We start from the raw sequence: 15486 nt of genomic DNA on the forward strand, positions 1-15486 counted from the left end.
GCTGTCGGGGTTTGACACTGGCCTAACGTCGGCCGATTTTCGGCAATCGACTACGGCCCGACCCTTTGGCCCGACATGACCGACCACCTGCCGCATGTAGGCCGGCCACCTGCCAGCGTTACTCATGAACGGTCGGTCGCTTGTCTGCTTAAGCTATTCTGCTTGACGACCGGCCGCACGTCGGCCGGCTGCTTCCCGACGCCGGTTAGCGGCCGGCAGATGGCTCAAAACTACGGCATAGGTCCGGCATCGCCCCTCGTGCGATTCATGCCACGCATTTATTATACCGTGGCCCATAACGAGGTAGTGGATCCAAATGTATCAACTTAAAGCAGTAGCTTTTTGATGCCATGAAACAAAAGCAGCTGCAGTATTTGGTGAAACATTTATTTGTCAACGGCGTTCAAAAAAAGCTCGCGATTTCCTTTTTAATACACATGGACATATGACTGACTATAGAACACGTGTGTCACATGTGGAAGATGGGATTGAGGCTTGGCCGTATTCTTTTTGCAGCCTGACTGGCTATAGAACACGTGTGCCACATGTGGAAGATGGGAGGGAGGCTTCGCCTTATTCTTTTTGCAGCCTGTCGATCACTTGATCTGCGACTGGTCGGGTCTGCAGCTGGTTCCATTCTGGTCAACTGCACTGAGACAAACGTTTTAATTAAATATTTCATTTCGCTTAGAGTTTTACATTCGAGGCAATTATGGGTTGAAAGATAGAATAAATATTGATTTTGCTCACTGCCACCAACTGTGACAAGCTTTAAAACGATGACCTGATTTGATTAGCGCTGCACTTGCTTCGATCCGGTAAATATATTTATGCTCCTTACTTTCATGCGAAGCGACTAAAAACGCATTAGCACCAAGCCACAGGAGATAATGAGGATCCGTGAATCCGCGAGAAAGGCGCGAGCACTTCGTTTTGCTAGTCATTTGTTACAACCATAGCGCACTCAAACCTTACCCTCCCGGCGCGCGTTCTAGCATGCTAATGCTGCTGCAATTTAATTCTATCAAAACCAACTGTCCGCACTTGTCATAGAAACAGAACTATAAAAGGTGGCCCATTTATTGCTTACGGATTTGTGCATCTATGTTAATCGGGGTGTGCGTGTGAGGGATTCCGACGCGGCAGAACAAACAGTTCCCGCGATATGTACATGAAACCGACAAGTTTATTCCGCAGAAAACGGCTTAAGTTTCTGAAGCTGTTATGCAACTTTTACAGCCAAAGAGCTCAGATATTTAACGATAAGTCATCTGCTTTATTTTCGTTCTTTAACAACCGAGCATCATTTAAAACATAATAATTATCAGCCAGGCGGCTACCTAGACAGCCCAACTCGCAGAAGCTTATAGAGAACATCTGAAAATGATTAGGCATAAAAATGCGCTGTACGCCAAATTTGTAACGACTAAGTATCTAAATATACTTGCAGAATTTAAGACATACCAGAATAAACTTACGCCTACGCTGAGAAAAGCTAGGGATTCATACTTAATAGATGTGTTCCACGATGAATGTACGCTGCTGCCAGACGTAGCTTCGCGCAGGCCCTGCTACTCGTACATTCACGCTTAGCACCTTTAAACATGGTGAAAAAGAGCTCTCCAGTGTTCCAATCCTTTTTTTATTCAGCAGACGAAAGATAGTGCACTCGATGGGAGCACTGCTAGCAACTACGCCACAGTATATGCGAGAAAACTGTAACATAAAATCGCTGTTTTTGGCCCCGAATAAACCAGCCGAGGTTTTCTCTTTCATAAATAGCATGAAAAATATAATAAATCGCAGGATGTGAATGGCTTTATTTATTTATAATAGCTATATTTTTTTATTGCTATATTTGTAATTTGATTCTCTCCGCTGGGGTGTTCCCTTCAGAAATACAAATTGCTCGAGTAATGCCCATTTTTAAAAAAAGGTGATAAGAATCTATTCACAAACTACCGACCTATTGCCATACTACCTGTGTTTTCTATAGGTATCGAGAAGATAATATATAAAGGAGTAACTTCTTATTTTGATAACAACCACTTATTTCTAGATTTTCGACATGGATTTAGGAAAAAAAGATCTACGGAAACAGCGCTTCTAACTCAAACAGAAATTATAATTAAGGCGTTCAGTAAAAATAAGCTCATCGTGGGTATTTACGTAGATTTCACTAAGGCCTTTGACCTCCTTTTTTAAGTTACACTTGTATGGTGTCCGGGGCTTAGCGCTAACTTTATTACAATCTTACATATCTCACAGAACACAATACATTGATATAAGCACAGCAACCTCTTCTACCCTCCATATAACATCAGGAGTGCCCCAAGGAAGCATTCTTGGGCCGTTACTGTTTTTAGATTATATAAATGATATCGTCCACAGCGCGAGTGATTTTCAGGTTTTGCCATTTGCGGATGACACAACCTTCTTTGTAACAGGAACTTCTGAAGCCGACGTTGAACGCAAAACAAGTGATGCACTTAATCAACTGCACTTGTGGGCAGATGCAAACTCTCGGCGCATAAATCCCACAAAAACACAAATTCTTTTATACCTCTCGAAGGGAAGGAAAAAATCTATACCTCTCAAAATAGCCTTAAATAGCAATCAAATAGAGCTTGTTATTTCTGTAAAAACGCTCGGATTTATCTTTTCAAGTAATCTAACCTGGAATGCGCGCATTTTTTCGAAAGTTTCCTAAGCTCTAGGTATACTTTCGCGCTTCCGGGGTTCCTACGGTTGACGACCGCCACCAAATCATCCGGGAGGACGTCCGGGTCAACACCTGATAGCCGAATGTGCGGGTTCCTCCTCGAGGAAACCCGGACCTTAACTGGGGCGTTGGTGGCCTCCTGTGTCCTTGGAAGTTACTACTAAGGCACGACGCGTGGGCTGGAGGTTGAGAGCGTCAATGCCCTCGGATTCTGGGCCTACTGATGCCTTGAGCAGAGTTGCAACTTCCTGTCCCACATGATTTGTAGCGGCCGCAGACGTTAAGACCATCTGGTGAGGTTCAACAGTATGATGCTCGTGAGGCCTTACAAAGTCCTGAATACCGCCCATGGATCTGGGAATTGCTTCGGAATCTGGAGCGGCCCGCAAAGTTGCTGCGAAGGTCCGAGAAACATTTCGTCCAATCATCAGCGGATTACCTTCGCAAGCAGATGTCCTACAAGAAAGCTCGGAGTTGTGGGCCTTAAGAGCTTCTATTTCCCGGTCTCGAGAAGAGATTTGGTCGTGTAAAGAACGGATAAGTTCCCTGTACCGAACAGCACAAGCAAAAATGTGAATTGCCTGTGCATTCAGAGACGAAGCCAGGGAGACGAGGACAGCACGAACTCCAGGGCCAATCTTGCTTTTGCTGGCGTTGATTGTAGATATTGCCAGGCGGCGCTCGGAGCCAAAGACGTTGAAGTGGCGCTCCTCGTCGGCTACCTCGTCCAGAGACAGTTCATGTCCTACGCATGAAGCCGTATTTTACGCGGTAACTGAAAGACGGCATCTGCAAACTTTCTTTTTTTCGTTTGCTTTTGTCCACCTGTGCGCACGTGTGCCGTGTGCGTCACGCTTAAAGAGGGAGGAATGCCAGGGGGCTCTCGGAGCGAAAGACGTTGAAGTGGCGCTCGGAGAAAGAGGACGAAGTGAATCGGCTCCGGACTCGAAGGAAAAGAAAATGCACGGGCCTGCTACTGGCTTTGTAGCTCTTGATCGATCGCTACACCAAGCTAACCCTGCTAACGTATTAGGGCACCGCTACGAGCAGAAGGCGTGAATCGGCTAAGTATTGGGCGGCTAGTCCTCTTTTTCTGTTTTCCCCTGCGCATTTGCGCTTTTCACCGCGTTGATAACGCTCGCAGAGAGATTGTAACTGTAAAGTGATGTCTACGCAGTCTCCCGGCCAGGGGCGCTCCCCCTGGTCGGCTTTCATTACTCCTCACGATCTACCTCTGGAAGTGTTCCAACGATCTGGCGTTCCAAACATTCCTGTGGCGCTGGTGTCCAAGGATGGCGGATTTATTAAAATGAATAACCCTGGGACTGTTCGAGCTGCTCTCCAGGCAGCCTCTACCCTGTATGACTCGATCACAGAAGTGAGGCAGTTTGGGCGTGGCGGGATACTGTGCCGATCTCCAGACCTCAATTGCGTGAAGGATCTGCTTAAATGCAATTCATTTGGATCGCTTCAGGTGAGCAGCTTTATCCCTACTCATCTTGCATGCACAAAAAGATTAGTCCGAGGAGTAGACTCTTCTTTAACTCCGGCTGAGACCCTCGACCTTCTTTCGGCGGCTGGTGTGGTAGCGGTGTATCGTTGCAGCCGGGAGGTTAATAATACGCGGGTACCAACAGAGTCGGTGATTGCCACATTTGCGGGAACTTCATGCCCGTCAGAGATAAAAGCATGGCCATTGATCTTCCGTGTGGATCCTCTTGAATCTAAGCCACTGCAGTGCACTAATTGCTGGTGATATGGTCACAGTGCTCGTGGTTGTAAGTCCTCCGTGCGGTGTTCCAAATGTGGCGATGGTCATCATTCGTCATCATGTTCACAACAAAACGACAAATGCTGCCTTTGCGGTGGAGCCCACGCTGCAACTCCTTGGAGTGTTCATCTCGAAAACAGGAGCTGCAAATTCTAGAGGTAATAGATAGAAAACGCTGTTCGCGTCGTGACGCTGTAACAGAAGTTAAGGAACGATTACACGGTTATGCAGGTGTGTCAGTCCGATCAGGTGTGCCTCTGGATGCATCAATCTCAAAGGCGATAATGACTTCAGTGGAAGCATCAATGACTAAAATGGTCGACCGAATAGTTGCTACTGTCACAGAGTGTTTTTCTACCGTTCTGGCAGTTCAGCTAACGCAAGCTCTGCAATCAGGAACAGCCCCTTTCATAGCAAATATGCCCTCTGAAAGCTCTCAACTGCTTGAAAGCACTACTGTTGCTTCGCCTAACAGGGCTGCTCCTCCAGATGACGATGAAAACGTTAATGACGCAGAGATGGTAGAATCAGATGTAAGAATTCTAAAACGGTGTGGGTCTCCCATGTCCAATCATTCTTCTCCGCGGTCCCAACCAAAATCAAAGAAACATCAGCATACATTAAAGCCAAAGGATAATATTTTGGGGCAGGCAGTTGCGGCTGCCAAGATTTCACAATCATAAGGGCACTAAGAGTTATGCAGTGGAACTGTCGTTCGATTCTAACAGCTTCAACAGATTTAGGTTACATTTCTTCTCAATATAATCCACACATAATTATTTTGCAAGAAACTAGGCTAACAGCCGAAAAGCATTTCTATTTACAAAATTATCATTCATTCCAACAAGATCGCCAATCAAAAGGAGGAGGTTTAATTATATTTGTCTGTACAAAATTCTGTCACAGGGCTAAGATTTCTTTCCAGGTATCTTCTATAGATTTTGAGTTATCGGCCCTAGACTTTGAAATTCCAGGGCACTGTCCGTTTTCCTTAGTGAATGCTTATTTCCCTAGCGGTGTACAAGATACAAAACTTCTAGATCTGCTATTAGTTAATTGTCGAAATTCAGTTCTTCTGGCTGGTGATTTTAATTCGCATCATGTGTCATGGGGCTACAAGACAGATAGTTGTGGCAAGCGTCTTTTGGATTGGATAACAAATAATAACTTTTCCTGTAGAAATTCGGGTTCGGCCACTTTTATAAGAAAACACAGTCAATCTGTGTTAGATTTAACTTTTACCTCTCCCAGTCTCTTCGTTAATAATTGGTCGACACTTGATTGTGGCACCTCTAGTGACCATATACCGATTGCGCTTGAGGTTAATCACCCTGTAACTCCAGCGACTTCTCAGTTGAAGTCATTTATCAACTATAATAACTTTCAGTCAACGTTACGCTCTAATCTTGAGTCATTGACTAACACGGATGAAGAACAAAAATCAAAACGCTTATGCTCGGTGATTGAGGATTGCCGTAAGAAGTCTGAGATCTTGGTACGGAGCTCAAAGGGGAATACTTCAGCTGTTTGGGGGAATGCTGATTGTTCCCGAGATTACAGACGTAGAAAGGCGGCATGGAAAAAGCTTCTCCACAACCAGTGCCCGAAAACCTGGCAGGATTACAAGTTCACTGCAGCTACTTTTAAACGTACAGTTGCAAAAGCGAAGGACGAGTATGATGCTAAGCATTTTGATTTCCTCTCTAAATCTGGCAATCGAACTGCTCTTTTTGGTTTTTTACGCTCGCGGAAAAAGATTCCGCAAGCAGAAAATCTACATTCCTTTATTTTGACTCCCCATGAAGCAATAGACACAATTGAAACAATTGCCAAAGGACTGGAGAAGCGTTTCTCGTCTGCACATCCTTCGGGCTCGATATCTGTAATGCCAATGGAACCAGTTAATTATGATCCTCAAATTTCCGTTTCTGAGCTTTCTCCTATAGTTATGAAATTACCAGCCGCTGCTCCCGGTCCTGATAAAGTAACTTCAAAAATGTTAAAAATTCTTTTTGACGAGTCACCTCAGACGTTATTAGAGCTAGTAAATTATTCAATCAAACATGCTTGGATACACCCAGAATGGAAACGTGCCAAAATAATTCCTCTACTTAAGAATAAAGGCGGTGCCTTGTCCATTGATAATATTAGACCAATTGCATTAACATCAAACATTGTAAAATTAATTGAAAGAGTCATACTTATACGTGTTTCGGATTTCATGAATAAAGAAAATATCCTCAGCCCTTGCCAAATTGGTTTCCATCAAAAGTGTTCCATCTGGAATGCGCATGCTGAACTCGAGAGTCGAGTTCTTTTAGCGCGGCGCCAAAAAAATGCACGCTGCCTTTGTATTTTCGTCTTCATCTTCTTCCCAATGTCTTGCAGTCCCCCGGTTGGGTTGTGCGCGAGCTTTTCGGAAGGGGTCTTCGTTGTTTTCTTCCGATCATAAACATTCAGTTGATAGTCCAGCCTTGTCCTGTCCCCTCTTTGATTCTGTGTCTCGTCTTTTGGCTGGTTAAGTATGAGCCTATGATAGCGTTGAGCATAGCATTCTATTGCAAAAATTAAAATCTCTTCAGTTTCCACATTATTTAGTAGCCTGGATATCTGAATTCCTCTAAAACCGAGAGGTTTACTGTGCATTAAATGGCGTCCATTCTGGCAGATATAAGCAAGCCAGGGGAGTGCCGCAAGGAGCAGTCCTTTCACCAGTCCTTTTCAACATACTACTCAGCTCAATACTAGTTAATCATGACGTTCGCACTTACGTATATGCGGATGATATTGGGTTTTTGCAACTGCATCGGATATTCAATCCCTTTATCTCCACTTGCAAACGTACCTAAACTCTATTGAGAATTGGTTGTGTGGCTTGCGTCTCACATTAAATGTCAACAAAAGCGCAGTCCTCGTATTTAATATAAAAGATTATGTAAGTCTGTCTGTAATGTATCAGCAGCAAATAATACCACAGGTTAAATCATTAAAGTATTTAGGGGTCACTTATGATGATAATCTTTCATGGCAGCCCCACATTAACCATACTGCTACGAAAGGGGCTCGGGCCGTGGGCACGTTGCGCCGAATTAGTCGTCCCAGGTCTGGAATGCGGAGAGATGTCCTTTTAATGATTTATGTTATGTATGTGCGTCCAATTTTAGAGTTCGGTTCAGTCTTGTTTTCTGGATCAGCAGCTTATAAAATTCGACCGCTCGTTCTTTTGGAACGAGAAGCGCTTCGGTTGTGTCTGGGACTTGCAAAATTTGTTGCCAACAATGTGCTCTACCTTGAAGCCCGGATTCCACCCTCGATATATAGATTACAAATTCTAACCGTTCAGACATACTTAAGGATATATGAATCAGAGTTTCACCGATCTATGTCTATTTTTTGCTGTCAACCGACCTCCTTTTTCGGTGTCCATTGGTCTAAATTTCACACCCCGCAGGTTGTTATGGTCAAAAATTTTCTGGACCCTTTAAATGTTTCCCTTCCTAGTATTCTACCCATACAAACCATCGGTTCATCTATTAAAATTGTCTTTGACGACATATTCCCGAATAATGCTAAAAACTTATCATCCGTTATTCTAAACGGATTATTAGAAGATCATTTAAGAAGTCTTTCTGCTAGTTTAGTTGTAGCTACTGACGCATCTCAAAGTAATGAAAAGGCGGGTGTGGGTATATATTGTCCACATTTAGACTGGTCTTTTTCTGTCCGGCTTCCGGTCTTCACCCCAATTTTTGAGGCGGAGTTTCTGGCGGTGGTACTCGCTTTACGGAAATTAGACCCCTCTTTTTCTGAAGTGGCAGTAATTTCCGACTCTCTATCCTTGTGTTCATCTCTCTCTACGTCGGTGGATTCTGCAATAGTAGAAACCTTTGTCTCCCTGATCCCTAGACATTTGAAAATTGTACATATGGTATGGGTACCAGGCCACAGCAATGTGACTTTAAATGAATATGCTGACAATTTGGCAAAAGAGTCCCTTAATGGCCCCGTATTATCTATCCTTCCGGCGACCGCGTACATCACCGCAGCTAGGTTTCGAAGAAACGTTCTATTAAATATGAAAAATGGACATCTTTTAAGATCTAATGACTACCTGCATCTAAATTATCCTTGGAATAGAAAATTATGTCATTCACGGCAACTTGAGATTTCACTAACAAGGCTGCGATGCCGTATCCCACCTTTAAATTTCTATCTTTACAGGAATGGTTTGGCACTGTCTCCCGTATGCGCATTTTTCGGTGAACAAGAAACATTACATCACTTTTTATTGTTTTGCCGCAGCTTTACTACGTTGAGAAAACAGTTGATGGAAAGGCCATTGCAACAGCTTGGCCTTAGTTTAGGCAGCCCGACATTGTTATCATTTGGCGCCACCATCCTTGGGCACAGTCACAGGTCTGTTTTTACCGCCATGCAAAATTTTTTACTGGACTCAAATCGTTTGCCTTGCTAAATATTTAAACATCACTTGTTCTACAATTATAGTGTCAATCTCCCGTGAGTGTTACCACTTTTCATTTTATATTTCACTTATTTCCCGTTTTGTTTCCTTTCCTCTACCCCTCAAATCATTTTTTTATGCAAGTATATTGAAAAAAATTCTATGCTACCCAATTCTTGGCCGATCCCCCTCTGTGAGTATGTGTCATAAGTTATTTGGACAAAAACAACAACGTACCTAAAGCTTGGACCGTGTAATTCCACCTGCACCGGCTCTGATAACCTAGCCCTAGTCACCAATACCGTGACAATATCAGCTGCTCGGGTGCCCTCAAAATGGCAGCGTCGGAATTCAGCGGAAGTTCATCAAGATCTGTAGACGGCTCAATGGCCGCAGGATTCGGGGAGAGGCCCGGTAAGGTAGTCAGATGAGTGAAATTCGCCTCCGAAGGCGAATGCGAATCGGAATCAGCATTCACTTCTGGGACAGAATCCTCCAAGAAAGTAGTAACGTCCGAAAGGTCAGCCTTACTGTCTGAAGAGTCCGATGTGGCTGGAGGGTGTGCGGTAGAATCAGCAGGGAGGTGAGCGTTGCCAGCAACAGCAACCGTGTCAGCCACGGTCGTTCGAGCAACTGTCAGGCCTACCCAAGCTGCCAGCTGAGCCCTGAAGGTTGCAAAGTATCGCTGCAGCGTGGAAGCACGCCAGTATAAGTCCCCCGGAGGATCCCTTGAAGAAGACAGGGCCCCTCCGAGCAAACGCACTTGCAAACGGTACCCTGGGGACTCGATAAAACCAAACATTCCGGAGGAGCTCTTCAGCTTCCTCCTGCGGAAGCCACTGGAGGACGGTGGCCAGTGGCACAGGGTGTCGAGCCAATTGTAGCCAAGCACGGCCTGGGGCCCAAACAGTGCTACCTCGAGTCCACCATTTCCGAGGCCTCGCAACGCTTCAACCAGCTGCTCACCAGCAAATTTCGAGAGTTTTCACGCGACCTGTACACGCTGCTTGCAAAGGGATGCTCTGATGCTGACGTTTAGTATGCAATCCAGCACATGATTGAAACTGTGTACCGTATCACATCCATCTGCCTGGGCACACCACCGGCTACTTTCACTTGGGAATACTATGACAAGAACAAGGCTTACAAACGGCTAGGGCCGATCTCTCCGTTGGAGTTTTACGAGAAGCACGTAAAGCCCCTGTTCAACTTCGATGACAAGGTATATTTGGTGAATGACACCAGACCATCAAACCCCTTCGGCGACACTGCCTGGGCAACGTTGTTGGAGGCATTCCGGTAGTCTGCAACAACCAGCCGATGGACGGTCTATTGTCGATTCTATCAAGGGTCTGTTTGGTTTGGCTGTAAAGAGGTGCGAGATAAAGCGGGGAGATTATGAAGCACTTCACGTTAGCCATGTCATCTATTGGGAATCCTGCATGGGCCATGCTCTTTACAGGAGTGTCCGTTGATGCAGATGGCAAGCCTGTCAAGTTTCGTGTCGGAAACTCGACACAAGAAAGAAAGGATTCTTTACCGTGACCCGGGACTGGTTCAATGAATTTGTGTTTGCTTAATGTACCTAGTTAACAAAAGCGCGTGCACAGCGGAAGACCCTGTGCAAGCGCTTTTCTTAACTGGCACATTAAGCAAAATCATCATATGATCTGATAAGCCACCCATGACAAACAGTTCGCATTCGCCGACTTTATTTGACACAAATACAAGACCAAGTTAAGACTGAGAATTAAGTGTCACTAGTGTTTTCGCGGACAATTTGTCTCAAGTTATAGAAAAATTAAATTTCTAACACTTTTTCTGCACTCGAAGTTTCTGTGTCCAGGTGACATACTATCCCAGTCAATGTGCGGGAGGTTAAAATCCCCAGTCATTATCAACTTTGCATTGGCGTGTGCATGCGCAGATAGAAACAGTCTCAATTCATCGAGAAAATCAGGGGGGGTGTTAGGCGGCCGATAAATAGTTCGAACAAAATACGTGGTTGTATGAAGAGCCAACGCCTAGGAGGCGTTGGAAGAGCCAAGTCGCGACTGGCGAATGTTGGAGGGTGTCGTAGGGCTGCACGTTGTTTTGCTGTGCTTGTCTTTCATTTTAGAGCATGCATTTAATTGGTGGCCAGTGGCGGGAGTTGAAGTAAGCGCAAAGTGAACCATGTTCGCGTGCCATGTCAAGAACCTGAATGTATTTAGGTCATATCATCGGACTGGTCATACACATTTAGGATTGGTCGTACTGCTGCTTCTCTCTTCATCGTCGCGCACTTTGGCTGCTTTCGTTCGTCCCTTGGAATCTTGTGAAAAGGTGAGCGTGTGAAAAATTGTTTCCTTTCATTTTGATGCCGCCATTGTGTTCATTGCTTCGCTACAGCTACCCTCATGTGTGCAGCAGTTTGATTGAAAACACAAATAAAAGAATGCCGCTTATGTGGACCTTGCAGCTATTTCAGGTCCTATATATTTCAACGTGGTCAGTATAGTGACAAGAGAACACCGTGAGAAATGCCATGCTGCGAACACCCCAGTCGGATTTACAGTATGTTGCGGCGTGTCTACTCGTTGCACACAGATAGATGGAAGAGATAGATGGAAAATATTTTTTACTTACCCTTTACTTTACTTTTTACTTAACGATTGTTGGGTAAGTAAAAACTGTTTTTCGCTTCTTTTGTGCTCCTGCAGTTGTGGAAGGGGTGGCAAGGTTTGGCTGAAATGCAGCAGAAGAGACAAAGATGAACCGTGACGAAGCGGACACAACGGCTGCTAGTGCAAATTGACAGTCATGACCGCCGCTCATTAAAATTAGCGAAATATACAATTAAGGTCACTTTTGTTGTCCCGAAGTTTGAAATGAGCCTTATTATTCTTAGGTATCTTTGGCTTTATATGCTGCCCGTAAAAGCTTACCTCCGTTGCCTGGATGTTGTTGCCTCGGATTTGTCACCGCATGACGGTGATCATGGAGACGGGATTTGGCGACAGAGAGGTGCGTTTTCAGCGTTGCTTTGTTACCGCCGGCTGGCCGTTGGGTCAGAGGGAGTGCAGTTACGCTATATCTCGTTTCTAACAGTAAACAGTATGAAGTACGATGAAACACTGATGAAAGTTTTTGTAATGCATCGTGTTGGCAGCTATTTCAGGTCCTATATATTTCAACGTGGTCAGTATAGTGACAAGAGAACACCGTGAGAAATGCCATGCTGCGAACACCCCAGTCGGATTTACAGTATGTTGCGGCGTGTCTACTCGTTGCACACAGATAGATGGAAGAGATAGATGGAAAATATTTTTTACTAACCCTTTACTTTACTTTTTACTTAACGATTGTTGGGTAAGTAAAAACTGTTTTTCGCTTCTTTTGTGCTCCTGCAGTTGTGGAAGGGGTGGCAAGGTTTGGCTGAAATGCACCAGAAGAGACAAAGATGAACCGTGACGAAGCGGACACAACGGCTGCTAGTGCAAATTGACAGTCATGACCGCCGCTCATTAAAATTAGCGAAATATACAATTAAGGTCACTTTTGTTGTCCCGAAGTTTGAAATGAGCCTTATTATTCTTAGGTATCTTTGGCTTTATATGCTGCCCGTAAAAGCTTACCTCCGTTGCCTGGATGTTGTTGCCTCGGATTTGTCACCGCATGACGGTGATCATGGAGACGGCGACAGAGAGGTGCGTTTTCAGCGTTGCTTTGTTACCGCCGGCTGGCCGTTGGGTCAGAGGGAGTGCAGTTACGCTATATCTCGTTTCTAACAGTAAACAGTATGAAGTACGATGAAACACTGATGAAAGTTTTTGTAATGCATCGTGTTGGCAGCTATTTCAGGCCCTATATATTTCAACGTGGTCAGTATAGTGACAAGAGAACACCGTGAGAAATGCCATGCTGCGAACACCCCAGTCGGATTTACAGTATGTTGCGGCGTCACAGCACAGCGGTGCGCTACTATACTGCGATGCAGATCTGCATTGCAAACAGTGACTTTCTCCTGCTCCTCTAGAAAAATAGAAACAGCTAGCCGTACTAGCTATTTTTTTTCGTTTACTACCCTACCATGCTTTTGCTGAATTGTCTCGATGCGCTCATGTATGCGCAGATCGGACGAAGTGAGCGTCTGCAGGTTCTTCACTCAAATTTTCCTTACTCAAACCAGACTAGGAAAATCTCGCAAAAAAAAAAAAATCCAGAATAGAACTTGCAGACCCCAAAGCTTTTTGCGATTGGCTGCCTAGGGTGCTGCTTCCGGGCGATATGCAAGATTTTCTACAAACTTAGAACCTGAGCGGCAATGCTTTGGCAACCCCGTGTGGTTAGCGCTTATAGCGAATGCATCACATCATGCCGACACACTGATTACTTCTATCTTGACCTAGTTAGTCATTTGAAAAAAAATTATGAAGATAAATAATAGATTTCTTGTGTACTGTTTTCTGCAGTTTCATCTTGTGAATGGCGTGCAGACAGCAGAACAAGAACCCCCACACTGCCACAAGGAGCGTTTGTGATGTGCTAGCGCCAAAACACAAAAGCTCTGGTGACCCATCAATTCACACATTCAATTCGGATTAGATTCTATGTATGAGATATTCCACAGTGCTGGAGTTATGTCCGTCACTGTTTCATGGGCCTTTTTTTAGTGGTGCACGTGTTTGTTATTCTGGCCTGTACGGCTTACATAATTGAAATGTTGACTTTTTTGTAATGGAGTTGAAGCTACAAAGCCTGAGTGTGCTATCTCTTCCTTTCCTTTGTCACATGGGCACTTTCAGTATATTTTGTAAAAAAAAAGTACCATTTCCAGGTACGACATATTCCTAGAACAACATTTTTCAGTACTAGTCACAATGAATACCTTTTCATTACTTAAATTTTTGCTACGGTAGGATCTTTCAAGGAGTTTGCATTCATGACACACAGTGTGGATAAATTCAAGCAATCACCTAATGAGCCATGTGACAGGTGGCCTGGCACACACCATTGCAGCCATTCTATTTTGCAGGGTAGCACATCTAGGGATGTTATGCAGGGCTATCCCTGACCAAATTTTTCAGCCAAGGCTATATTAAGGCACCTTACTAAATTTCAAATTGCAGTTGCCTCAGTTTTAATTTAAGTATATAAGAAACTTAATTATGGTATCATTTTGTAGTTTAACGTCCCAAAGCGACTCAGGCTATGAGAGACACCGAGTGGAGGACTAACAATTTCGACCACTTGGGTTTTAATGTGCACTGACATCATACAGCACATGGGGACCTAGCTTTTCGGCGCCATCCGTCCCTTCCGTTCTCATCCTAACTCTCGCGCAACGTATAACGTGAATACATGCACCCCCCCCCCCCTTGCATTGGAGCTTCAGGCGATACACAACGCAATTAGTTCCCTGCCACTCGAACCCACATTTGATACTGTTCACATTTACACTGACTCCCTGGCCGCCCTTAAGCAGCTTAAGGCTGTTCGGCACACATTTCAAAATTACACAATCCATTCACCAGATCTGTAAAAAATATCCCTGTCCGGTGCGTATATACTGGATTTGTGGCCATGCTCATGATCTACATGATATCCATGTGGATACAATGACCTTGACACATCAGACATCCCACCACCTTCGCCTCTTCCCCTAGATCTGCTCCTGTCCCATGTGTCCGAGAAAGAATCTTTGCGCCAGCGAACACGTGCTATAATTCCTCCGAGTTTGTATCCTCTCCCCCGTAATTTCACTCGGGAGGAGGAGGAGGTATCTGTGCGACGGATTCAGGCAGGCCTGACCTCTTCTGTGCGTCATGGGGCGTGACGAACGCTTACAAGTGTGCAACAGCGGCTGCTTGGGCGTGTTGGTTATCCATTAGTGAAAAGTGCCCGCATTTTGGGGCTTCACCGGAACTGTGCGATGCAAGCATCTACAGAGGGTTTACAAAAGTAAGTCTGGCAACCATGAGCGGCACGCTGATCCCGCGCTGGCAGCCATATTTTGTGCGCTCCGTCCGTTCGCTTTGGTTCGCTTCGTGTCCGTCCGTCAGCGCCCGCCCCTTCTGTCCGCGCTTTTCTTGTAACCTAGTGTGCTGGGCTTGGACCTCTCTTCTGTCCCTAACGATGTCTATTAGCGAAGCCAGGAAGCGTATTTTGACAGCCGAGGCGTAACGGTTACAAACTGGTCTACGAGTCGTGCATGGGCTCCTCGTCGATCCAGGTACAGTATCTAGAGTTTTGTAATATGTGGCTTTTTTTTTTGTTTGTGCCTTTGCTAATTACTTTAACGACTATGCAACGAGATTGCAGCGGTGGCGTAGCGGTAGAACATCCGCCTCCCATGCAAGAGGACCGGGGTTCAAATCCCGGTGCCGCGCAATTCTCCACCGGATGACAAAAAAGAAAAAAAAATCCGCGTGTCGATGGAATTGCATATACAGGTTTGGGGTGCGACCTGATGCCGGTGAACACCTCCGGCAACGCACTCCCTCACCAGAACAGGAGTTGGCCACCCTGGTGCAGTAATTGGCCACAACC

At 45.1% G+C, this 15486-nt stretch overlaps 1 pseudogene; it reads left to right on the forward strand.

The window, feature by feature from the left end:
- The window catches only part of LOC146194242 (bleomycin hydrolase-like), a 19487-nt pseudogene extending 8952 nt beyond the window's left edge, over positions 1–10535 (forward strand).
- The last annotated feature ends 4951 nt before the right edge of the window (positions 10536–15486 follow it).

Source organism: Amblyomma maculatum, chromosome 3, assembly GCF_055883805.1.
Source record: "Amblyomma maculatum isolate TAMU_Amacu chromosome 3, ASM5588380v1, whole genome shotgun sequence".
Taxonomy (NCBI): Eukaryota; Metazoa; Arthropoda; class Arachnida; order Ixodida; family Ixodidae; genus Amblyomma; species Amblyomma maculatum.